This window comes from Urocitellus parryii, chromosome 1 (genome assembly GCF_045843805.1).
Source record: "Urocitellus parryii isolate mUroPar1 chromosome 1, mUroPar1.hap1, whole genome shotgun sequence".
Taxonomy (NCBI): domain Eukaryota; kingdom Metazoa; phylum Chordata; class Mammalia; order Rodentia; family Sciuridae; genus Urocitellus; species Urocitellus parryii.
The window spans coordinates 138220022-138247955 of record NC_135531.1 but is presented as its reverse complement, the minus strand read 5'-3'; the positions used below and the strand labels follow the sequence as shown (position 1 = coordinate 138247955).

At 38.8% G+C, this 27934-nt stretch overlaps 1 pseudogene; it reads left to right on the top strand.

Moving 5' to 3' along the window:
* Positions 1–2115: 2115 nt before the first annotated feature.
* LOC113190693 (EKC/KEOPS complex subunit TPRKB-like) lies at positions 2116–27600 on the top strand (annotated as a pseudogene).
* Positions 27601–27934: the final 334 nt, after the last annotated feature.

Sequence of the window (27934 nt, the reverse complement as noted above, 5' to 3'; positions counted from 1 at the left end):
TAGAGAAGCCCTTTACCCATGAGGTGGAGCAGAAGGACTTCCAGGCTAGCTTGGGCTGTTGCCAACAAAAGATCACCCATAGCAAGAGGAAGACAGCCAAGAGAACTGCGATCAGGGAGATCCTGCATGTTGGACAAATGCATTACAAGTGCCATGAATGTGGGAAAGCTTTCAGTTGCTAAGATACATTTGTCCAGCACAAGAGAATCCACACAGGAGAAATGCCTTATAAGTGTGGTGAGTGTGGAAAATACTTTAACCATCACTCTAGGCTTTCTTTCTTCATGGACAATGTTGATCTTACATAAAATTTGGTTTTTATTTGAGACAATGTCTTGCTATGTTGCCCAGGCTGGGCTTGAATTCATGGATTCAAATGATTCTTGGGCCTCAGCCTACTTCTCAAGTAATTGAGATTACAAGCACATGCCACTGTGCCCAGCTTTTCTATGAAATTGCAATGGATGTTTTCAGCCTCCCAAGTCACCTAGCCTCCCAAGTCACTTGCCTGACATTGCTCTGGTTTGTAATAATAAAGGCCTTATAATTTAAGCTACCTTTAATCTTAGGGACTTTTCATTTCCTGGAGTAGGAATTGAGAACGGAATTAGGCTATGCCTGTATAAGGACCTCCAACTTTCTGTGGGACAGAGGTGGGTGGAGAACTGTGCTCCATTCAGTTTTGGTGTTAATTCTGCCTTTCCAATTCATGTTTCTCAGACATTGGTCTTTCCACGGGATGAACTTCTGAATCTGGGTTTGGTAACAAAAGGAAACTTGCAGATTAGGACAATTTTATTCTCTGCTGTCCAGTTTCTTCCTTATAGAGGAAAAAAATCCTTAATTTATTTTGTTCTCTGTATCAGTTCCCTTTTGGTCTTTGTTTACTGTTCTTCAGTGGTTCATGGTTAATTCTTCCACATTCCACTGATGGCTGATGTCTCTCATGTGTCATTTGCATTGAAGTAATAACATGCTGTATCCTTGACCCTGTAGCACTTTAGATCTTCCAGATAGCCATCGTCACCCAGGAGAGCTGTGCATAACTTGTGAAAGAACGAACAAGGTTCCTTGTTGGAGAAAATGCCCATTTATTGAAGAACAGCTCTGCATATTTATAGATCCGGTGGTGGTTTGACAGTTATATGGTTGAAGGGTTTGACAGTTGGCATGGGGTGCTTTCTGATTGGTGGGTAAGGATCATGTGAGCCAGCAGGGCTAGTCTGATTGGTGGGTAAGGATCATGTGAGCCAGCAGGACTCACCATTGGATGGCTATTCTCAATGGATGGGGAAGTTAGTCTTTGGACCGGTTGACTCCCAACAACTTGTATAGGTGACACTTGGGTGGGAGGACAGGAGCTGCAATAAATTAGTAAAGCACTGGACACTGGGCCTAGATGAAAAAAGATATATGTGGAAGAGGAATGGGAAGCCCAAGAGCTGCCTCTGAGTGGTGGAAAATTGTGGTAGGGGTTTGAGTGGGCTCCTTAGCAATGGTAAGAAGTGGGTGAGGGATGGGGCTGGGGTTGTGGCTTTGTGATAGAGCACTCGGTTAGCACGTGTGAGGCCCTGGGTTTGATCCTCAGCACCACATTAAAAATAAATAAATAAAATAAAGGTATTGTGTCCACTACAAATAAAAAATATTAAAAATTTTTTAAAAAAGAAGTGGGTGAGGGAAAGGAGGGGACCAGCAGGAGGCGTAGCAAGAGTCTCCTCACAGTGTTGCACAGACTGCCCAATGCCAGACCCTGTCACCCAGACCTTTTCCATGACACGTCAATTCCTGATTGAGCCCCAGCTATATTGCATGGGACCCTCTACCTCAGGCCATCCACCCTCTTGAGCTCCATCCTTTGAAGGCCCTGTAAACCTCCCACCTCCTGCTCCCTGCCTAGATGACTCATTCACAGCTGTCCTTCCCCATTCAGACTCCTAGTAGTCTCCTCCTAGGCTGGAAAGACCTAACTGGAGATGTGGCCATCTCTAAAGCTGCCTGCCTACTGTAGAATGGAGATAGACGACACACGTTTACCAAGAAATACGTGGGGCTGGGCCAGATCAAAGGCCCAGGATCACCCCAACCCGGTCTCCAGGTGACTCCTGGGTAGGAATGGACAGCGGATGCCACGAAGCTCCAGAGCAGGAGATGGCCGTGGGTAGGTGCTCGCTGGAGCCCTTTGAGGCATAGGGAGACCTCCGGGAGGCTGTCTCTACCCAGGAGTCAGCCTCTGTCTTCCCTGGGGCTCCGCCTACTGCTCCAAGGCCGTTTCTATGGCGACAGTAAAGGAACCTTAGGTTGCCTGGTTATAGCAGCTAAAGTGATCAAGAGTGACGTCACAATGCTCACACTGAGAAATTCAACCAGGCTGGGGCCAGGCTTAGAGGACTGGTTTGGCTGGAACCGGGAGCTCTGGTGGAGGTTCATACACACAAGGACCCAGCCGCTGCCAGTGGAAGGAGGATGGGGATCTGCGGAAGGACAAGTGCGGGAGGAGGGTGCTTCTGCTCCGGGGCCGGTGGAGGGTACAGGCTTGGATGGCCAAGCATCTAGCGGCAGCTGGAAGCCTGCCAGACCCGCCACCGCCCAGAGGCGGCAAAACACGTGCTGATGCCACACCCCTTCCCCCCCCCCCCACCTCTGCCACCTGCCCTGTCCTGCGGAGCCCTAAGGCTCCACTTCTCCTCTTGTGAGGGCATGGCTTCAGTAAGGTTTTTAATTCCTACTGACTTTTGATCATAATTTTCATTCATTTTGATGCTTTGCTGCCTTGTGATGGTGTTATGTAAACTTTTCCTTATTGTTTTTTTTTTCTTTTCTCAGTTTCTTTGTATATCTCATGTGCTGCTTTCCTTTAATGGTAAGTTCTTCTAAAACACGTGTTTGATTTGGTTTTGGTGTTGGGGATGAAATCCAGGTCCTGGTGAATGTTAGGCAAGCAATCCACCGCTGAGCTATGTCCCCAGCCCTAACACAGCTTCTTTTCTGATATAATTTCTGAAATCATTTTTTCCTATAAAAACAATGAAATATGACAAAAAGACTTTACCAGCATGCCAGGGATCCCAGTACCCTCAGGATTAAAATCAAGTTAGTGTTGAAGTCCTGTGCTCTTGAGGAAATGAGAAATAAAGTGGGACTAAATGACCTCAGGCAGGTATTTAGAGACTTCAGAGTTGAAGAAGTGCAAACTAAGTAGTATCTGCCTAGGGCTGGGTGTGTAGCTCAGTGGTAGAATTCCTGCCTAGTATGCACTTGGTGCTGGGTTTGATCCCCAGCACTGCCACACACACAAAAGTAGAGAGTAGTCTCCTCCTAGGCTGGAAAGACCCAACTGGAGAGGTTATGGGAGTGATTGAGTGTGGACTTTTCTGCTCATTAATTGCCCATCTTCTAAGTTTGTTGGAACAGAAAGAGACCATGACCTGCTTTGGGGGGCGGAGAAGTCTCTTTCCTAAATTTGTGGCTATACCAGGGCCTATGATTATTTTGAATTTTTTCAACTAGGAAACTCAGGAGAAACTTGACTCTGAAGAGGTACTGTTTCTAAAATCCTGAAAAAAGCACACCCTTCTATCACAGGCCACTGAAACCACAACTACCCAAGGAACTCCTAGGGTCACATGTAGAGCCACTGTATAAGATCAAGGAGGAAAAGAAGATGGGGTTTGGACTTGAATAATTTTAGACTTCTAACTCACTAAAGCAAGAGAATTTGATTTTGGATTTTAATTCCTTTGTATTTAATTGATACTGGGCTTAAACTTGCAAGGGGACTTGTCTCTGGACTTTCACATTTCTCTGGGTATGTGATAATGAGATGATTTATATTTCTGTTATGGGAAATATTGTTTTGAAGTTTTTGTTATTAGAGTATCTTAATATTTTCACTCAATCTCATGCAGAAACTCTGATATGCTACATTGGGCGATATGACAACTGGGATGAAAAATAAAGAACTCACTTTTTTCTTTTCTTTCCTCCTCCTCCTCCTCCTCCTCCTCCTCCTCCTCCTCCTTCTTCTTCTTCTTCTTCTTCTTCTTCTTTTTTTTTCTGTACGATTGAAACCAGGGCTATTTATCACTGAGCCACATCCCCAGTCCATTTTATTTTGTATTTTGAGACAGGGTCTCATTAAGTTGCTTAGGGCCTTACTAGGCTGTCTTTGAACTTGCAGTCCTCCTGCCTCAGCCTCCCAAGCTGCTGGGATTACAGGTGTGCACCACTGCACTTGTCAAGAATTAATTTTTCAACCTTTGAAATAGTGTTTACTTAATAGAAATATTTTTCTCACACATTTTCTAGCCTTCTGAGGTCAAAATCTAAACTCCCACCAACAATCCCAGAATGATGCCCAGAAGAAACTGATTGATTTGTGGGGAGCAGTTGTATTAAGGGAGGTAGAACTGAGAAGGCCTCTAGTTGATTACAGACTTCATAGCGAAATCAGTGGATTAAAAGAGCAAGAGATCACATCATTCTGATGCTCATGGATACCACTACTTATTCTCAAGTGTGTTCTCCTTACTCTCTACAATGATCCTCCCTTCTCCTTTCCTTCAAAGAACAACATAATGGTTTAGTTATTTCTTTTCCTCCTATTGACCTTCAGCTTCATGAAATTCAGGGACATGACTGGATTGTTCATAGTTATATAGCCAACATTGATTTTCATGCCTAAAACACAGTGCTTTTAGTTTCCAGGGCTGAGCTGGTACGTGCTGTGGCTCTGCTTGAATTTTCTGCATGAATCCCTCATGAATTGCCATCTCTGTCTCAGCCTCTATTAGAAAACTAACATTTGTGCCACCAAGTGGACTTCCACTCAGATCAGCTAGAACCTTTAAAAGGAACCGTGGGAACAACTTTTCCCAGACTTGGACACATTTTTGTTCCTACGAAATTGCTAGATCAACAGACTCATTTAGACAAAACAAGATTTCCTGGTGCTTCTGGAATAGAGAATTGAAGCCCTGGAGAGAAATAATCAAGTGGGAAATTTGATTATTCTAAACTCTTTGCTGTGCTTGTCATCTTCTTTGAGATCCTAGTCTTTAGTAGATTAATAGACTTTAATCGACTGTAATCTGTGCAATCTTACATTTCTGAAGAGAATTCATCTATAGTGCAAAGATGTTCTACCTTGTTGAAAAGTAAAAGAGGATTATATAATCATACCATCATTTACTAAAAAAGATAAACAAAATTAAAAAAAAAACAAGCTGGAAAATGTAGGAATAAAATATGTTTTATCTTCTTCTGGCTTCCACGAGGAGGGCTTTTTCCTAAACACACTCTTCCCCCTTTTATCACTCCTTTCCCAGGTAGGAGCAGTGAATTACCTGATTGGTAAACCTGTGAAGAATAACCATTATTGTAAATTCTCAGCTCTGACCTTCTTCCTCTTGCAAGTCAGCTGCCCTCAAGAAGTTTACATTCCTGTTTGTCCCCTAACCTCTTAGCTCTGTCTCCTGGGTTAAACTTGTTTAATTCTGAGCTTTAGCAAAAGCACAAAACCTCTAACCTCATTTCTACCAATAATAAAGATGAAACATTCTCACAAAATTTTTTTTCAGAAAAATCATATAAATGTTTGGGTAAAATGAAGAAACCCCAAGGGAAAAAAATTAAATAGTTTGAACTAAGTTAAAATACAACTAATAAAAATTTGTGGGATACAATGAAAGCAATGCTTACGGGGAAATTTATAGGATTGAATGTATATATTACAAAAGAAACCAAAAACCAATAATCCAAATTAATACCTTAGTAAATCAGAGGAAGAAGAGCAAAATCTAAAGTTAATAGTAGTAGTAAAAAAATAAGAGTAGAAATCAATACAATTTAAAATGGGAAATCAGTAGAGAAAATCAATAAAATTAAAAGCTGACACTTTGAAAATATTAATAAAATCTGAAATTCTCTAGCTAAGCTAAGGGGAAAAAAAAAACAAGATACAAATTGCCAGTATCAGAAATGAAAAGACCATCACAAGAGAGCCTATGGACATTAAGAGAATAATAATAATTTTAAAAATATACTATGGCCACGTGCAGTGGCACACACCTGTAATCCCAGTGGCTTGGGAGGTGAGGCAAGAGAATCGGGAGTTCAAAGCCAGCCTCAGCAAAAGTGAGGTGCTAAGCAACTCAGTGAGACCCCGACTTTAAATAAAATACAAAATAGGGCTGAGAACGTGGCTCAGTGGTTAAGCATCCCTAGGTTCAATCCTCAGAACACACACACACACACAAAAAAAAAATCTATGAATAACTCTAGGCCCACAAATTTGATTGATAATCTAGATGAAATGGACCAATTCCTGGAAAGACACAATCTGCCAAAATTCGCATGAGGAGAAATAGGCAATCTGAATAGGACTATGTCTATTAAAGATGTTTAATCAGTCATAAATAATCTTCCAAAATTGAAAATGAGATGGTTTCTCTAGTGAGTTCTATCAAATATTTAAGGAAGAAATTACACCAAGTTTTTATAATTCTTCCAGAAGACAGATGCAGAGGGAATATTTCCTAATTCATTCTGTGAGATTAACATTACTCTAATACAAAAAAAAAGACACGTGAAAAGAAAACTCAACATTTCCTAAGAATACAGTTGTAAAAATGCTCAACAAAATACTAGCAAATTTAAGCCTACCATGTATAAAAAGAATTATATACACAACCAAGTGGAACTTATTCCAGATAGCAAATCTTGTAAGCCAATTTGAAAATCAGTACGCCAAGCATGGTGGTGCATATCTATAATCCAAGCTACTTTAGAGGCTGAGGCAGGAGGATTGCAAATTAAAGACCAGCCTGGACAATTTAGCATGACCCTGTTTCAAAATGGTAGGATTCTTGCCTAGCATGTGTGAGGTCCTGGGTTCGGTCCCCACTAGAAGAAGAAGGAAGAAGGAAGAGAAGTCTAGGTGATGTAATCGACCACATCAACAGGCCAACGAAGAAAAACCACTTGATTATATCAATAAATGAGAAAAAAAATGTTTGGCAAAATCCAACAGAAAAACTTCACCAAAATAAGAATAGAGGGAACTTCCTCAACTTGATACAGAACATCTAAAAAAAAAAACTACAATTAACATCATACTTAAATTTGATGCTTTCCTGTTAAAATCAGGATGAAGGCAAGGTTGTTCCTTATCAGCACTCCTTTTCAACACTGGAAGTCCTACTAAGGCAATAAAATAGGAAATGAAAATGAAAGTCATATTGATTGGAAAGGAAAAAAAAAAACTCCTGGAACTAACAAATGTTCATAATAAAGTTGCAGGATGCAAGGCTAATATAGGAAAGTCGGTCACTTTGATACATGCCAGCAATGAACAACTGGAACTGAAGTAAAAAAAAAAAAATACCATTTGTATTACCATTTGTATTAGCATGCTAGACTTCATTAGAATTAAAATTGTCCACTCTGTAAAGACACTGCCAAGGGGCTGGGGTTGTAGCTCAGTGGCAGAGCACTTGTCTGGCAGGTTTGAGGCAGTGGGTTCGATCCTGAGCACCACATAAAAACAAAGTTTAAATTCTTAAAAAATAAAAATAAAGACACTACCAAAAGAATGAAAAAAAAAGCCATATGCTGGGAGAAAATATTTTCAAAGGACATATTCAATAAAGGACTATTATCCAAAATATCAAAGAACTCCTCAGGCACATTGGCGCATGCCTGTAATTCTAGCTACTCAGGAAGCTGGTGAAGGAGGATCACAAGTTCAAGGCCATCCTCAACAACTTAGTGAGATCCTGTCTCAAAATTTTAAAAAGGGGCTTAGAATGTAGTTCAGAAATAGAGAAATTCCTAGTTTGATCCCTAGTACCAAAATACATGCGCGCGCGGACACACACACACACACACACACACACACACACAAGCACACACACCTCTAAAGAACCCTGAAAACTCAATTGTAAAAAAATAAACAGGACAATTAAAAAGGGACAAAAGGGGATAGGATAGGGATATAGCTCAGTTGGTAGAGGGCAAAAGGCCTGAATACACACCCCACCAAACATGGCAATAGCATATAAATATGTGTGCAACATGAAGTCCTTAGTGAATTTCTAGACTACTGTATATGAGATCCTGTTGAGGACACCAAATGCTGGTGAAAATAAGAAGCATCAGGAATTCTCATTCACTATCGGTGGAAATACAAAACAGTACCATTGCTTTGGAAGAGAAGTTGACAGTTTCTTAAAATTATAACATAGCTGCATAATAAATTGCAGCTATATACTTCTGGGTACTTATCCAAATGAGTCTAAAACATGTCCACACAAAAACTGCACTTGGATATTCCTAGTATCTTTACCTATAATTGACCAAACTTGGAAGCAACCAAGATATCCTTCAGTTTCATGAATAAATGAAATGTTATTCAATGCATAAAAGAAATAACATATTGGTTGGCAAAAAGAAAAGGAGAAGATTTAAATACATATTGCTAAGTGAAAAAAGCCAAATTGAAAAGGCTACCTAAAATGACTTCAACCACATGACATTCTGGGAAAGGAAAAGCTATGTATGAAGATAGTCAAAAGATTAATGAAGGGGTTTGGGATGTAGCTCAGTGGTAGAGCATTTGCTTATCATGTGTAATTACAGCTCTGGGTTCCATTTGCAGTAAAATAAATGAATTAAAAAAATGAGGAAGAAGAAAAGGTAAAATACAGAGGACTTTTTAGGACAATGAAACTGGATCAAAAATGGATCAAAAGCCTAAATGATACAATGATGTGGATACGTGGCAGTACATATCTGTCAAACCGCATAGTTGTACAAAAAAAAAAAACAAGAGTGCATCCTAAATTATGGCTCTTGGGTAATGTTGTGCCAACACATTTCATGGATTACAACAAAGTACTATCCTGGTAGAGGATGGTGATATTAAGGGAGGCTATGTGAACCTCAAAATGCTCTAAAAATAAAATCTATATTTTAAAAATTTCGTATAAAATACAGAAGACACAGAACAGTCAAAATAATCATGAAAACTAACACTGAAAAACTCATACTTACCAATTCTACAATTAAAACAAAGCTAAAAAGTTAAGACAGTATGGTGCTGACAGAATAGAATTAAAAGTCCAGAGATAAAATCCTCACATTTATGGTCAATTGATTTTGACAAGGGTGCCAAGACAAACAGGCAAAGAATGGTGTGTTCAAAGAATGGCCAGTACTGGAATAACTGGGTACCCACAAGCAAAACAATGAAGTCTAGCCTTACACTATATACAAAAACTTAAAATGGATCAAAAGCCTAAATGCAAGAGCTAACACTAAAACGGAAAGGCCAAGGTTCATCGTTGGAGATTAAAATGCACACACACAGATAGCAGTGACAAAGATGAAGCACTTTACTGCAAGCTGGTTCTAGCTTATATAGAAAGTGAGAGTCAGTTATCTTAAACCAGGAAGCTCCCGGGGCCAATCATAGTAAAGGTCAGGTCATCACCTATGGTGCACGCAGGTCTGCCCTGCATAAGATTCATGGGGGGCACGAACTGTCCATGAGCGCCGAAGACGGGAGGACCAATTAGAAAATTTTCAAAACAACTTGTTATCCACCCACTGGCAACTTGCCTGCTGCCATGTTGCATTAGGGGCTCCTTATCTGAAAGGCCCGGGGAGTTCTCAGGGAGACTCCCAACAAAAACTTTTGAAGAAAATATAATTGTAAAACTTGTGACCTTCATTAAGCAATGGTTTCTTAGACAAGACAACAAAAACATAAACAACAAAGGAAAAAATAAATTGGACATCACTTAAATAAATTTTTTTGTGATTCAAAGGATTTCATGAAGAAAGGGAGTAGATAACCTAGAGAATGAGGGAAAATCTATGTAATGTATATATCTGATAAGAATCCAGTATCCAACCAGGCAGGGTGGCACACATCTAAAATCCCAGTGACTCAGGAGGCTGAGGCAGGAAGATTACAAGTGTGAAGCCTGACCCAGCAAATTAGTGAGGCCCAGAGCAACTTAGTGAGAACCTGTCTCAAATTAAAAAATAAAAAGGGCTGGGGATGTGGCTCAGTGTAAAACACCCCTGGATTCAGTCCTCCCAAAGAAAAGTATCTAGGGGGATCCAAGATGGCAGGCCAGAGAGAGGCAGCATTCTGTGTCACTCTGTGACCTGGGTCTCAGGAAGTGAGAATACTGTTTCTCTGGAAGCGATATTCCTAGGTTCCAGACAGGAATCACGGCCACCGTGCCCATGCAGGCCTCAGCATCAGAGTAGGTCTCCCAACTACTCACACATGCAGGACTACCAGGTGCCCGAGCAGGACCATGGAGGGCATTAGCACCCGTGAAAAACTTTTGGCCACCAACCCGAACCGAAATCCCCAATACAGTTCCCATGCAGGACACCTGACAGCTAAACACCCACAGAATCTCCAGCCACCACTCCTGTGTGGACCACCCCCATCAACCAACATGGGGCTCCCCTGGTCGCCTCCATCTTGGGACTCTGCAGCAACGGAGATAGTCCCCTATGCACCTAGCTGCCTGCACCAGGGAACTACACACAGGCTCTAGAGACAGCCACAACCACATACTGCATGCCATAGACCCAGTCTCTGAACTCATTGTCCAACACCATTGCCCAGCTCCCCCAACCCGACCCAACACCCCATTGCTGAAAGCAAACACCTCCATCTTGGGTCACCTTCATAACCATCTTTAGTGGGGGCAACTCCCAGTATGGAACTCCAGCTGGCCAGGTACCCAGTTTCTAACTGATCCCTCTCCCCAGCAGTCGCTAATGTGGCTCAGTGAGTGCCCAACAAGAAAACAGCTCTCAGCGGGACAGGTTCAGACCATCCCCAAAGGTACACACAGAGAAAGGTCCCTTATTCAGAAGCAGTAAGGGAGAGGGTGAGTGTGATGCAGTTTAGAAACTGTTGAGACCAGGAACTGGGAGGTCTTCAGGCGAGATAAGGAGATAACACCAGGCGCTCACATCACAGGAGCAGGCCCAAAAAGAGATCCCTGAGGTGCAGTTCACTTCTGGACAGCAGGTGCCACACCCCACTTCAAGGTGTCCTTCACACACATCCTTCTTCCCTGGTTACCTTCACCATCCTGAGGTAGGAGATACCAGCTAACAACAGACGAACCCACCCATTGGATGAGAAGGGAAGGAAAAGATGCGGATCTCCAACCAAAACAATCCTTGTTTCTTCGAGATTTTTTTTCCTTTTTTCTTCTCCCCCTCTATTCTCCTGCCCTCACACCCCCCAACATATGTGAAACCAAGTACGTTGCATGAATTAGGATATTGAGGTCTGAGAGGACTGAATAGTACATTACAGTTGTGTTGTATATTCCTTTTTTTTTCTTTTTTTTAAAATTTTTTCTCCAATTTTTACTATTTTAACATTTTTTATTTTTCTTAATATACATGTGTGTTCATCTTATGTACTCTACTGTCTTCCCTCTTACTTGTCTACTCCAAATTAACCCCTCTCTATTCTCCTGCTACTAACCTTCTTCCTTAGATTTCTCTTTCACACTTTCTAAGATACAATAACTCTACATCCTCACCTCCTACCTTCTCAGCATATCTTCCTACACCTCACCCCTGTTTTTTTGTCTACCATCAGAAACTGTAAACCCTTTTACAAACCTACTGATTATATTGTAGATAATAACTGAATTCACCATTTCTGTATGTTGTGACCAAACTATAAATGTCTGTTAGCAACTACTTATTTTTAGGTGGTATAGTGTTTATAATGGGATCTGTTAACATTGTCCTACCCCTCAAAGGAAAGGTATTGGAACCCTACAGGGGCACTATAAACCTATGGGGTAAAAACGTATACGCCTCTGATCCAGAGCTAGAAAGAAAGACACATGAGCAATATGAAAAGACAAGGAAAGAAAGTGTCCCAAACAAATCAAGATGTCACATTATTAGAATCCATGGCCAGAATGGCAGATGAAATGACAAAGAAGGTGTCCAGGATTTACATAATTAAAATGTTCTGTGAATTAAAGGATGATATAAGAGAGCAAATACAGGCAGCAAACGATCATTTTGACAAAGATAAACAAATACAGAAATCAAAAGTTTACTTCAATAGGGAGATAGAGGTTCTTAAGAAAGACCAAACAGAAATCCTTGAAATAAAACAATAAACCAATTAAAAGTTCATTTGAAAGCATCACCAACATATTAGACCACTTGGAAGACGGGACCTCAGACAATGAAGACAAAATATATAATCTTGAAAAGAATATAGACTACAGAGTGAAAATGGTAAGAAACCATGATCAGAACATTCAAGAAATATAGGATAGCATTAAAAAAAAAATTTAAAATTATTGGAATAGAGGAAGGCATAGAGTTCCAAACCAAAGGAATGAACACTCTATTCAATGAAATAATATCAGAAAATTTTCCAAACATGAGAATGAGTTGGAAAACCAAATTCAAGAGGCTTACAGGACACCAAACTTACAAAATTACAACTGATCCACACTAAGGCACATTATAATGAAAATACCTAACATACAGAATTATTATTAATTATTATTAATTAATATTAATATTAATTAATATTATTAATATTATTAAATAAAGAGAGAATATTAAAAGCCACAAGAGAAAGGAATCAGATTACATTTAGGGGAAAACCAATTAGTTTATGGGGAAACAAATTAGTTTATATGCAGATTTGTCAACTCAGACCCTAAAAGGTAGAACATATGTATATGGAATATCATATATCAAGTTCGAAAGAAGATGGATACAAACCAAGAATCTTGTATCCAGCAAAACTAAACTTTAGATTTGATGATGAAATAAAACCTTCCATGATAAACAAAAGAATTTACAGGTAGAAAGCCTGCACTACAACACATCCTTGGCAAAATATTCTATGAAAAGAAAATTAAAAACAATGAAAATCACTAAAGGAAAAACTAATCAAAGGAGAAACCAAGGCAAGTTAAATAACAAAAATGACTGGGAATACAAATCATGTCTCAATAATAACCCTGAATGTTAATGGCCTAAACTCACCAATCAAAAAATATTGGCTGGCAGATTGGATTAAAAAACATAGACCCAACAATATGCTGCCTCCAAGAGACTCATTTCATAGGAAAAGACATACATAGACTGAAGGTGAAGGGTTGAGAAAAATCATACCACTCACATGGACTGTGGAAGCAGGCAGGCGATTCCAGCCTTGTATCAAAGTAGACTTTAAGCTAAAGCTAATCAAAAGATATAAAGAAGGATCCTACATAATGCTCAAGGGAACCATACACCAACAAGACATGACAATTATAAATATATATGCCCCAAATAATGGAGCATCTATATTCATCAAACTCTTCTAAAGTTTAAGAGTCAAATAAGCCACAACACAATAATTCTGGGTGACTTTAACACACCTCTTTCACCACTGGATAGATCTTCCAAACAAAAGCTGAACAAAGAAACTATAGAACTCAATAATACAATCAATAACTTAGACTAAAAGGACATATAAGAGAATATTTCATCCTTCAACAAGCAAATACACTTTCTTATCAGCAGCATAAGGATCCTTCTCTAAAATACACCATATATTATACCACAAAGCAACTCTTACCAAATACAAAAAAGTAGAGATACTACCCTGCATTCTGTCACATCACAATGGAATGAAATTAGAAATCAATAATTAAATAAAAAATAAAACTACTCCAACACTTGGAGACTAAATAACATGCTACTAATGAACAATGGGTTGCAAAAGACATCAAGGAGGAGATTAAAAAATTCTTAAAGGTAAATGAGAACACTGATACAACATATTGAAATTCTCTGGGACACTTTGAAGGCAGCACTAAGAGGAAAGTTCACTGCATGGAGTTCATTCCTTAAAAGAAGAAAAAGTCAACAAATAAATGACCTAACATTACATCCAAAGCCCTAGAAAAAAGAGAACAAATCAACACCAAAAGCAGTAGAAGACAGGAAATAATTAAAATCAGAGCTGAAATCAATGAAATTAAAACAAAAGAAACAATTGAAAAAATTGACAAAACAAAAAGTTGGTTCTTTGAAAAAACTAAATAAAATTGACAAACACTTAGCCATGCTAACAAAGGAGAAGGAGAGAGAAAACTCAAATTACTAACGTATGTGATGAAAAAGGAAATATCACAATAGACACTACAGAAATATAGAAGATAATTTGAAATTATTTTGAAAACTTGTACTCCAATAAAATAGAGAATCTTGAAGGCATTGACAAATGTCTAGAGTCATATGATTTGCCTAAATTGAATCAGGATGACATACACAATGGAGACAGATTAATTTCAAGCAATGAAATAGAAGACGCCATCAGAGCCTACCAACAAGAAAAGCCCAGGACCAGATAGATAAACAGCTGAGTTCTACAAGACCTATAAAGAAGAACTAATGCCTATACTCTTCAAATTATTTTGTGAAATAGAAAAACAGGGCTGGGGTTGTGGCTCAGTGGTAGAATGCTCGCCTAGCATGCACGAGGCACTGGGTTCCATTCTCAGCACCACATAAATGTAAAATAAAGATATGTGTCCACCTAAAGCTTAAGAATAAATATTTTTTAAAAAATAGAAAAACAGAGGGCACTTCCAAACTCATTCTATGAGGCCAATATCACCCTGATCCCAAAACCAGGCAAAGACACATCAAAGAAAGAAAACTTCAGACCAATATCTCTAATGAACATAGATGCAAAAATCTCAATAAAATTCTGGAAATTGAATACAAAAACATATCAAAAAGATAGTGCACCACAATCAAGTGGAGTTCATCCCAGAGATGCAAGGTTCTTCAACATACGTAAATCAATTAACATAACTCATCACATCAATAGACTTAAAAGAATCATATGATCATCTCAATAGATGCAAAAAAAGCATTCGACAAAATATAGCACCCCTTCATGTTCAAAACACTAGAAAAACTAGGGATAACAGGAACATATCTCATCATCATAAAAGCCATCTATGCTAAGCCCCAGGCCAACATCGTTCTAAATAAAGAAAAATTGAAAGCAGTCCCTCTAAAAACTGGAACAAGACAGGGATGCCCTCTCTCACCACTTCTATTTAACATAGTTCTTAAAACACTGGCCAGAGTAATTAGACAGATGAAAGAAATTAAAGGGATACAGATAGGAAAAGAAGAACTCAAATTAGCACTATTTGCTGATGACATGATTCTAAACCTAAAAGACCCAAAAAATTCCACCAGAAAACTTCTAGAACTAGTAAATGAATTCAGCACAATAGCAGGACACAAAATCAACACACTTAAATTAAAGGCATTCCTGTATATCAGTGACAAATCCTCTGAAAGGGAAACGAGGAAAACTACCTCCATTTACAATAGTCTCAAAATAAAATAAAATAAAATACTTGGGAATCAACGGAAGAGGTGAAAGACATCTACAATGAAAACTATAGAATTCTAAAGAAAGAAATTAGAGAAGACCTTAGAAGATAGAGACGTCCCTTGGTCTTGGATAGGCAGAATTAATATTGTCAAAATTACCATACTACCAAAAGCACTATACAGATTTAATGCAATCCCAATCAAAATCCCCATGAAATTCCTCATAAAAATAGAAAAAGCAGTCATGAAATTTATCTGGAAAAATAAGAGACCCAGAATAGCTAAATCCATCCTTAGCAAGAAGAGTGAAGCAGGTGGCATCACTATATCAGACTTAAACTATACTACAAAGCAATAGTAACAAAAACAGCATGGTATTGGCACTAAAACAGACTGGTAGACCAATGGTACAGAATAGAAGACACAGAGACTAACTCATATAATTACAGTTATCTTATATTAGACAAAGGTGCCAAAGACATACATTGGAGAAAAGATAGCTCTTCAACAAATAGTGCTGGGAAAACTGGAAATCCATATACAACAAAATGAAATTAAACCCTTATCTCTCACCATGCATAAAACTCAAAGTGGATCAAGGACCTAGGAATTAAACCAAAGACACTGTGCCTATTAGAAGAAAAAGTAGGCCCAAATTTTCATCATGTCAGATTAGGCCCCAATTTCCTTAATAAGACTCCTATTGCAAGAATTAAAATCAAGAATCAATAAATGGGATGGATTCAAACTAAAAAGCTTCTTTTGAGCAAAAGAAACAATCAGTGAGTAAATAGAGAGCCTACATCTTGGGAGAAAATTTTTACCACTTGCACATCAGAACACTAATCTCTAGGATATATAAAGAACTCAAAAGCTAAACACCAAAAAAAACGAATAGACCAATCAATAAATGGGCCAAGGAACTGAACAGACACCTCTCAGAAGATGATATACAATTGATCAACAAATATATGAAAAAATGTTCAACATCTCTAGCATTTAGAGAAATGCAAATCAAAACTACTCTAAGATTTCATCTTACTTCAGTCAGAATGGCAGCTATTAAGAATACAAACAATAATAAGTGTTGGCGAGGATGTGGGGAAATTGGCACACTCATACATTGCTGATGGGATTGCAAATTGCAATCAATTGCAGCCAATATGGAAAGCAGTATAGAGATTCCTTGGAAAGCTGGAAATGGAACCGTCATTTCACCCAGCTGTTCCACTCCTTGGTCTATACCCAAAGGACTTAAAAACAGTATACTACAGGGACACAGCCACATCAATGTTTATGACAGCACAATTCACAATAGCTAAACTGTAGAACCAACCTAGATGCACTTCAGTAGATGAATGGATAAAGAAAATGTGGTACATATATACAATGGAATGTTACTCAGCAATAAAAGAGAATAAAATCATGGCATTTGGGGCTGAGGTTGTGGCTCAGTGGCAGATTGCTTGCCTAGCATGTGTGAGGCACTGGGTTCAATTCTCAGCACCACATATAAATAATAAACAAAATAAAAGTCCATAAACAACTGAAAAATATTTTTTAAAAAATCGTGGAATTTGCAGTAAATATAGGGAGTTGGAGAATATAATGCTAAGTGAAGTTAGCCAATTCCAAAAAACCAAATCCCGAATGTATTCTCTGATATAAGGAAACTGATTTATAATGGGGTTGGGAGGCGGGGCATGGGAGGATTAGACGAACTCTAGATAGGGCAAAGGGGTGGGAGGAGAAGGGAGGGTGCATGGGGGTAAAAAAAGGTGGTGGAATAAGATGGATATCATTACCCTAAGTACATGTATGAAGGCACATATGGTGTGAATACACTTTGTATACAACCAGATATGAAAAATTGTACTCTATATGTGTAATATGAATTATAATGCATTCTTTTGTCATATGTAACAAATTAGAATAAAAAAATAAAAAAGAAGAATCTAGTATACAGAATGAATAAAGAACTTTTACAACTCAGTAATTTTTAAAAAAAGATTTTATTTATTCATTTATTTATTTGTACTGGGGATTGAACTCAGGGACTTGAGCCTGCTAGGCAGGTGCTTTACCACTGAGCTATATCCCCAGTCCATGTTACAGTTTTTAGGCAAGTGCTCTACCGCTGAGCCACAACCCAGCCCAATGTTACAGCTTTTAAAATGTGTAAATGATAGATTTTTAGGACAGTGAAATACTCTGTGTAGTACTATAATGGCAAATGCAAAAAAAAGAACACTATAAATAAATGTATGGAATGTACACTACCAAGAGTGAACCCCAGTTATGAATTTTGTGTGATTATGGTGTCATTAATTGTGACAAGTATACCACTCTGGTGGGGATGCTGATAATAGGGAGGCTATGCATGTGTGTGGCACAAGGGATATAAGAGATATATAGGAAATCTCCTTATCTTCCTCTCAGTTTTGCTGTGAATCTAAAACTACTCTAAAAATATAGACTCTTAAAAAAAAAAGACAACCAATCTGAATAGACATGCTCCTAAGAACATATATAAAAGTATATAAAAGGTCAATAAGGGGTTGGAGTTGTAGCTCGGTGGAAGAGTGCTTGTCTAGCATGTGTGAGGCACTGGGTACATTTCTTATATATATATATATATATATATATATATATATATATATATATATATATCTCCACTAAAAATATTTTTGAAAAATTAAATAAATAAATAAAAGGTCAATAAACTCATGGAAAGATACTCAACATCATTAGCCATCAGGGAAATATAAATCAAAACCAGAGCCAGACATGGTGGTGCACACCTGTAATCCCAGCGGCTTGGGAGGCCAAGGCAAGAGGATCTCGAGTTCAAAGCAGCCTCAGCAATTCAGCAAGGCTCTAAACAACTTAGTGAGACCCTGTCTTAAAATAAAATATAAAAAGGGTTGGGGATGTGGCTCAGTGATTAAGCACCCCTGGTTTCAATACCTGATGCTAAAAACAAAAACCTCACAATGAGCTACTACTTCATACTTAGTAGGATGGTGATAATCAAAAAGACAGTGTTGCCAGGTGCAGTGGTGCACACCTGTAATCCCAGGGGCTTGGGAGGCTGAGGCAAGAGGATCGTGAATTCAAAGCCAGCCTCAGCAATTTAGCAAGGTCCTAACCAACTCAGTGAGATGCTGTCTCTAAATAAAATACAAAAAAGGGCTGGGGATGTGGGGCTCAGTGGTTAAGCACCACTGGGTTCAATCCCTGGTACCCCATCCCCCCTAAAAGAGGGCAGAATTGGCTAAGATATAGAGAAATCAAAATCCTCATTCCCTGCTACTGGGATTGTAAAATGGCTCAGTCACTTTGGAAAAGAATTTGGCAGTTCTTTCAAAGGTTAACAGAGTAGCCACATGACCAATTGAGTAACCATTATGAGCAAATCCACTCCTGTTATAGTTTGGATATGAAGTGTCCCCAAAGACTTATGTGTTGAAAGCTTAGTCCCCAGTGCAACAATGTTCAGATATGATTTTTTTTTTTTAGGAAATAATTGGAGCATGAAGACACTAACCTCATCTACTTGATGGATTAAAAATTTCAGTGGACTATTGGGAGGTGGTGGAAACTGTAGGAGGGGGCCATGTTGAGGGATGTGAGTACTTGGGGGGTATGCTCTTGGGGACTATATCTTGTCCCCAACCCCTCTCTCTGTTTTCCAGCTGCTGTGAGTCCGGCAGCTTTCCTCCGCCATGCCCTTCTCCCACCATATCCTGCCTTGCCTCAGGCCCAAAGCAATGCAGCTGGCTGACCATGGATTGAAACTGAATCAAAATAAATCTTTCCTACTTTAAGTTGTTCTGCTCAAGTATTTTGGTCACAAAGATGAAAAACTGACAGACACAACTCTTAAGCAAATACCTAAGAGAAATTAAAACATATATCCACACAAAAACTTGTCCCTGAATGTTTGTAGCAATATTATTCAGAATAGCCAAATGTGGAAGCAACTGAAATGTTCATCAGCTGATGAATAGACAGACAAAACGAGGCATATCCAAACAACAGAATATTATTATTTTTTGTTTTTGTTTATTTATTATATTTTCTAAGGTTACACCATATTTGACACTTGGTCAGAATATTATTTAGCAATAAAAATGAATGGAGTTATTGATACTAGTTACAACATGGATGCAAAATAAAAGAAGCCAATCATACAAGGTTACATACTCTGTTGCTCTATTTATATGAAATGTCCACAATAGGCAAGTCTATAATAGAAAGTAGATTTGTGGTTACCCAGAGTTCAGTTTGGGGGGAAATGGAGATTGACTGCTAATGGGTAAGTTGCAGATATCCTTACATTTTACCTTACTCCTAAATACTTTAGCATGTGTCCTCTAAGGACACTCTCCTAAAACCCACAACACAATTATCTACCTAGGAAAATGAACAATTCAATGTATCAACTAATATAGTATATTCATATTTCTCTAATAATCCTAGAAGTATATATTTTTATATATATATTTTTAGTTGTCAATGGGCCTTTATTTATTTATTCATATGTGGTGCTGAGAATCGAACCCAGTGCCTCACACACGCTGGGCAGGCACTTTACCACTGAGCTACAACCCCAGCCCTAGAAATGTCTTTTTTTTTTTCCCAGTACTAAGATTGAACCCAGAGGCACTGGGCTATATCCCCAACTCTCTTCAAAATTTTTATTTTGAGACAGGGTTTTGCTAAGTTGCCAAAGCTGGCTTTGAAGTTGTGATCCTTCTGCATCAGCCTCCCAGGTTGCTGGAATTACAGGTGTGTGCTACCATGCCTGGCTTGTCTTTCTTTTTTTAAATCATCAGTGTATGCTGATTTCCCCATGAACCCCCAACTTTATGGGGTTTATTTCTCACCTTCCCCTATTTGATGTTTTAGGGTTATCTTTCTTCCCCCACAATGAAAATTCTGATTCCTATTTATACCAATATTTTTACTTATTGTTCTATCCTATAATACACAGAAAAGAAGTGTTTCTCAACTACAACACCAACAACAAGCCCATGAAATAAAATTAAAGATTTATTTATTTATTTATTTATTTTAAAATACATTTTTAGTTGTAGATGGACACAATACTTTTATTTTATTTATTATTTATGTGGTGGCAGGGATCAAACCCAGTGCCTCATGCATACTAGGCAAGCACTCTACCACTGAGCCACAACCCCAGCCACCCCCACCCCCTGAAAGATTTATTTTTATTTGTCATTGTCCTTAGAACTTTTATTATTAAGGATGCAGTCAGTGTGCTATGTTCAAAAGTAACTTGAATTGTGTTTTCTGTGTGTTTCACAGATCAACTTCCCATAAGAAACTTCTCAAAGAGACTACAAAGGCTATGGATTAAACTAATAAGATTTGGCAATCATGAGGATCAAACGTTGTGTTTCGTTTGTAACTCTTATGTTCTTCAGTTCCAAGAATGTATGTCTTGTAAAATTTTGAACATATTTTTATAGCAGAATCACAGAAAATCCTTGGGTTTCAATCGATAATATGAATTAACAGTTTTTAACTCTTATCCTGTCACTCTTCCTTTAAGTTGTTCAGCAATTTTAAAAGCAATCACAAAGCTGGACATGGTGGCACATACCTGTGATCCCAGTGACTCAGGAGCTGAGGCAGGAAGATCACAAGTTTGAGGTCAGCCTCAGCAACTCAGCAATTTAACAGTTCAATGAGACTCTGTCTCAAAAAAAAAAAAAAAAAAAAAAAAAAAAGAAAGAAAAAGACTGAGGATGTAGTTCAATGGTAAAGCACCCCTGGGTTAAATCCTCAGTACCAAAAACAAACAAACAAAAAAGCAATCTCATTACCTTCACATTTTAAAAAAATTTTTTTTTGGCAGAGTGGGGCAGTACTCAGGGGCACTTGACCACTGAGCCACATCCCAGCCCTATTTTTGTATTTTATTTAGGGACAGGGTCTCACTGAATTGTTTAGCTCCTTGCCAAATTGCTGAGGCTGGCTTTGAATTTGTAATCCTCCTGCCTCAGCTTCCCGAGCTGCTGGGATTACAAGCGTGCACCACTGTGCCCAGCACCTCCTCAGTTCTTGAATCTAGCCTATCCTTTATGTGGCAAGAGCATCCGGAAGCAAAAAGTCTTGTTTTCAATTGTCACATCAATAGAGGTGATCAGAGATGAGATTTAAACAGCTATTTGGTCCTAATTTCCATGGGCTGTGAACATCTTTCTCCTAATGTTAGCTGGATTCTTCTTGTCTTCCTCCCAATCAGTCCAATTGACCAGTGCCCACCTGCTCTCCACCACTCCACCCCACCTTCCCTGAGGATCTATGGCCTACTATGATCCCTGCTAAAAATCTCTGTTAGTTAACTTCTTGAAATAATATTTAATGGATGGTTTACAGATTAATGGGAAAACAAGCAAGAATGAAGATGAGTTATGCAGACAATACTCCAATCTAAATAGAATCACTGAGCCAATCTTCTGGGCTGCTGCTACTGCTGCCACTAAACACAGGAACCACAGCTTGCACTGTTGTCTTCCCTGGTATTTAACACTGGATCCAAGGGTTGGCAACACAGACACCATTGTGCCTGCCAACTTGATGCTGCTGCCACCGACACCAAGAAGAAATCTCCACTGTCCTTTTTTCTCTGTGTCAGTAGTTTCAAATTCAAAATCCCCAGATAAGTGCATCTGATTGGCAGAGTCTAAGTCAAGAGCCAACATCCCATTTGGCAGAAAAGGTAGAATACTAGGTTTCTCTTCATTTCAACTTCTCTTCTAGGAGGCAAAGAATCCCTCAATTAGGAAGGGTGTTCAAAATCTGGACATCAATAATTACAAGTTTCCATTACACATATGACACTCTGACAAATGCCATAGGATGTAAGGGAGATATACAAACTTAGTTTCAGCAATACCATATTTAATACATATAGCACAGTACCCATTTTATAACAGGCACTAAATAAATAATACTTTTATATTTAGTATCAATATCATTATAATCATGGTCATTATTATTCCCCAAAATAATGTGACTTTTCTCCTTCTCCCATGCAGAAGTGAAGTCTAGTTTTCAAACCCTTTTAATCCAGTTGACCTCTCAACTTGCTTTGACCAACAGAATGAGGTTGAAGTGATATTATTTGAATTCTGAAACTTCAAGAGACATTTGCAGCCCGGTGCAATGGCTCAAGCCTGTAATCCCAACGATGCAGGAGGCTGAGGCAGGAGGATCACAAGTTCAAGACCAGTGTCAGCAATTTAATGAGGCTAGAAGGAATGTTGTGAAACCCTCTCTCAAAAATAAAAAATAAAAAGGGCTGGGGATGTGGCTTTGTAGTTAAGTGCCCCTGGGTTCAAACCCCAGTATGAGAGAGAGAGAGAGAGAGAGAGAGAGAGAGAGAGAGAGAGAGAGAAGAAGAAGAAGAAGAAGAAGAAGAAGGAGGAGGAGGAGGAGGAGGAGGAGGAGGAGGAGGAGGGGGAGGAGGGGGAGGAGGGGGAGGGGGAGGAGAAGGAGGAGGAGGGGGAGGAGGAGGGGGAGAGAAATTTGCATCATCTGGAGATTCCAGCTGACAACAAGTACCAATCCTGAGATATCTGAGTAGTGTCATCTTGGACCTTCCCACCTTCAACAGAACATGGCAGCATGACTAAGCTTAGGCAAAAGCAGCATGGAGAGCTGAGAATATCGCTCAGTGGTAGAGTGCTTGCCTTACATGCACAAGGCCCTGGGTTCAATTCCTAGCACCTTAAGGTAAAAGAGGAAAAAAAAAAAAAAAAACACCATGGAAACTGCCCATGAGATCTATAGAATCTCAAAAAATAATAAATTCTTCACATCTCTCTCTTACCCCCATATTTTACTGATTTGGTTTTTTTTTCCTAAGCAACTTGGCAAGACCCTGTCTCAGAATAAAAAGACCTGGGAATGTGGCTCAGTGCTTAAGCACCGTTGGGTTCAATCCTGAGTACCAAAAGACAAAAAAAAAAAAAAAAAAGCCCTAGGCTATTTAAATCTGTGTTTTATATTATGTAGGCTATTCTACATAAATGAAAAATACACATATTTTAAATAAGTTTTTAAAAGAATATTTTGATTTTTCTCATTGGTTTACTCAAGCAAATTACCTCAAATGATAAACTAAGTTTTTTGTTTGTTTGTTTGTTTGTTTGATACCAGGGACTGAATCCAGGGGTGCTTTTCCACTGAGCCACATCTCCAGCCTCTTTTTTACTTTTTGAGATGGGGTCTCATTAATTGCTTTGGGCTTGAGCTTGTGATCATCCTGTCTCAGCTAAGTTGCTGGGATGACAAGTGTGTGTCATCGTGTCCCGCCAAACAAAGTCTTTTGAATTGTCTGCACCTATCATTTCTGATCTAAAACATTCCATTTAATATAAAGAGTCATATCCAATTCAGGCTCTGCTATAATTTGGGGGATATTTTGTTTTGTTTTGTTTTTGTTTTTGAACTGGGGATTGGACCCAGAGGCACTCTACCACTAAGCTACATCCCGTCTCACTAAATTGCCCAGCCTGGCCTCAGACTTATGGTCCTCCTGCCTCTGGAGTAACTGGGACTTCAGGTGTGCACCAAAACACCCAACCACAGTTTGGATTCTCAATGAAGTTCAAAGGATCATGTGTTAAAGGCTTGGTCCCCAGGGTAGCATTGTCGGCAAGTGGTAGAAATTTCAGGAAGTGGGGCCTCATGGAAGGCTTTTAGGTCATTGGAGGTATACCCTCAAAGGGATTATGGAATCCTGGCTTCTTCCTCTCTCTTTTTGCTCCTGGACTCATGATTTGACCATATTCCTGCCATAATATATTTCCTCACAGTAGGCCTAAAGGAATAGGGTCAACTGATCATTGGCTGTAATCTCCAATGAATCCCCACAGAAAATGGTTTAGTCTATGTATAAACCGAATTGTTATCTCCAAATTCCAATCTATCTTACCCTGACAGTCTCAACCTCTTAGCTAATTTTATAGGTAGTGAAGGCCGAGCGCAGTGGCGCACACCTGTAATCCCAACATTTTAAGAGATATTAAGGCAGCAGGATCAAGAGTTCAAAGCCAACCTCACAGTGGTGAGGCACTAAGCAACTCAGTGAGACCCTGTCTCTAAATAATATATAAAAATGGGGCTGGGGATGTGTCTCAGTGGTGCCCCCTAGTTCAATCCCCTGTACTCCACTCCCCCCAAAAAAGGTTGTGATGATTGTTAAAATCTCAAGCCACCTCAATCAAGGTAGTAAGTTCCACCCCTCCTAAATCATAGTGTATTAATTACTGTGAATACTCTTTTAACTAACATCACCTAAACCTTAAAATGTTAGTGGCTTAACATGAATACAATCCAGTATGGATTAGGAACATGGAGAAGACTGACTGCTCCATTCAGCCATTCAGGGACCCAAGCTCCTTCCATCAAACAGCTCAGTCTCCTCTGCTGGATTCTTTCTGCATCTTGTCAGCAAAAGGAAAGAGGAAGCACTGGGGGATAGACAGCATAGGAGGATTTTCAGGGACTTGGAAATGGTAGGGACCACTTTCTCACCCATCTTACTGACTGACTACAGGGATATGGTCCCACACATCTAAAGGAATGCAAAGAAGAGAACAGGGGGCCAGGTTTGTGGCTTAGTAGTACAGCACTTGCCTAGCATGTATAAGGCACTGGATTCGATCCCTGGTACCATATAAAAATATATACAAATAAATAAAGGTATTGTGTCCATCTGCAACTAAAAAAATATTTTAAAAAAAGAACAGGGTTTATTATTACATAACAAATTACTCCCAAATTTGTGGCTTAATGCGGTATTATTCTCTCAATTTCTGAAGGTCAGGAATTTGAAAGATATTTTGTAATGGAGTCCCACGAGTTTGCAGTCATATATTGAACAGGACTCCAATTATCTGAAGAAAGGTTTGACTGGGGCTGGGAAATCTACTCCCAAAGTAGTTTATTCACACAGCTCACATTATTGCTAGCTGTTGGAAGGCCTCGTTGTCTCTCAACATAGGCTTTTCCAGTGGGCTGCTATGTCCTCAGCCATAGCAGATGGCATCCCCCAAGTGAGTCTGTTAGGGATACCATAACAAAACACTAAAGACTAGGTGGCTTATAAATAATAGTAAATTTGTTTCTCAGTTTGGGAGACTGGGAAATCCAGGATGCGAGGCATTGGCAGATTCAGTGTCTGGTGAGGACCCACTTCCTGACTAACATTGGGTCTCCTTTTGGGTCCTCACATGGTAAAAGGGGACAGGGAAATCTCAGTCTGTCTTTATAAAAGCACAACATTTCTTTTTTTTTTATTATTGGTTATTCAAAACATTGCAAAGATTGCAGAATCACATCGGTTACACACCCACATTTTTACATAATGCCCTATTAGTAACTGTTGTATTCTGCTACCTTTCCTATCCTCTACTATCCCCCCTCCCTTCCCCTCCCATCTTCTCTCTCTACCCCATCTACTGTAATTCATTTCTCTCCTTATTTTTTTTCCCATTCCCCTCACAACCTCTTATATGTAATTATGTAATTTTGTATAACAATGAGGGTCTCCTTCCATTTCCATGCAATTTCCCTTTTTCTCTCCCTTTCCCTCCCACCTCATGACTCTATTTAATGTTAATCTTTTCCTCCTGCTCTTCCTCCCTGCTCTGTTCTTGCTCTCATTATATCAAAGAAGACATTTGGCATTTGTTTTAAAGCACAACATTTCTTATCACCTAGTCAGTCACCTACCAAAGGCCCAGTCTCCCCATACTATCACTGGAAGTTATGAATTTTGGGAGGTACATTCTAGCAAGCAATCCTAGAGACCACGGTGTTAGCCAGAATGACCTACATTACCTAGCCTCAGAAATCATACCCTGTCACTTCTAAATGTTATTGGTCCCCCAAACCAGCTCTGGTTCATTAGGAGATTATGCAAAGATCCTAGAAGTAAGGATACCTATGGGCTATCTTGGAAGACTGGCTATCACATGAAGTTTGGTAAACATCTGCCACAGGACAATGTAAGGTAGAGATAGGTCATGGACAGAATCAGCAAGATAAGTTAGTGATTGTCCACCTGACTTAACACTGGCTTGACTAAAGCAGTGGGAAACACAATATACCTGAAGAAAGTGGACTGAACCCGATTTTACAAATGTTTCACATTTCATTTTGTACAATGCTACAGATTCCTCCAAAATTTTACTCCAGACCTTCTCCCAGTATGAAATATAAGACCATAAAAATACTAGGGGAAAAAAAGAATATATATTATTATATTCTTAATATATATATTAAGAATATATATAATATTATTATATATTATTTCGATTGTGATATACTTTTTTTAAAAAATCAAATTCCAGGCAGACCAGGAACCAGTCAGGTGACCCTTCTGTTATTTAAAGATATAAAAAATGCTGGAGACTTGAGAAAAAAGGCCATGGAAGGCACCATTGATGGCACATCAATACAAGAATACAATGGCTATTGATCCATTTCAGATACTTGAGGCCACAAACAAAGCAGTTCACCTCTACAATCTGAGAAAACTGAAGTTAATTCTTTTTTTATTTTTATTTTGTTGTTGTTGTTGATAGACTTTTATGTGGTGCTGAGGATCAAACCCAGTGCCTCACAAATGCCAGGCAAGTGTGCTATCGCTGAGCTACAGCCTCAGCCCAAGATGAGACTCTTATCTACTGAAATTATTTTCAACCTTTCTCCAAACAATATTTCAGAGTTTAAAACAAAAATTGCGGGGCTGGGGATATGGCTCAAGTGGTAGCACACTTGCCTAACATGCGTGAGGCACTGGGTTCGATTCTCAGCACCACATAAAAATGAAATAGATATTGTGTCCACCTAAAAAACTAAAAAATATTAAAAAAAATGAAACAAAGAAAAAAAACTTGGTATCTTAGCAAATGATACTTCAATTTTAATTGCTTACATTGAAGACGGAGAAAAACAAGTAAATAAAAATACCTAATATCTCAAGTAGAAGATCACCAGATTTCTTTGAAAAATCTTCCTGAAATAACAAATATTTCTGAAGTCAAAAAGATATATAAGCTGTCTTCACAAGAAAAGATTGGGACATTATTGGATAGTATTATTAGAATGTCAACATAAGATGTGGTATAAAATGTTAAAAATATTTTTTTTTAATATTTCTTTTTTTAGTTGGACACAATATCTTCATTTACTTATTTTTATGTGGTTCTGTGGATCAAACCCAGGGCCTCACCCATGCTAGGAGAGCGCTCTACCGCTGAGCCACAATCTCAGCCCCAAATGTTAAAAATATTAACAGAAATTTTCAACATTAAAGAAAACATTGAGGGGGCTGGGGTTGTGGCTCAGCGGTACAGCGTTCGCCTAGCACATGTGAGGTCCTGGGTTAGATCCTCAACACCACATAAAATAAATAAACAAACAAACAAAGGTACTGTGTATAACTAAAAGAAATAAATATTTT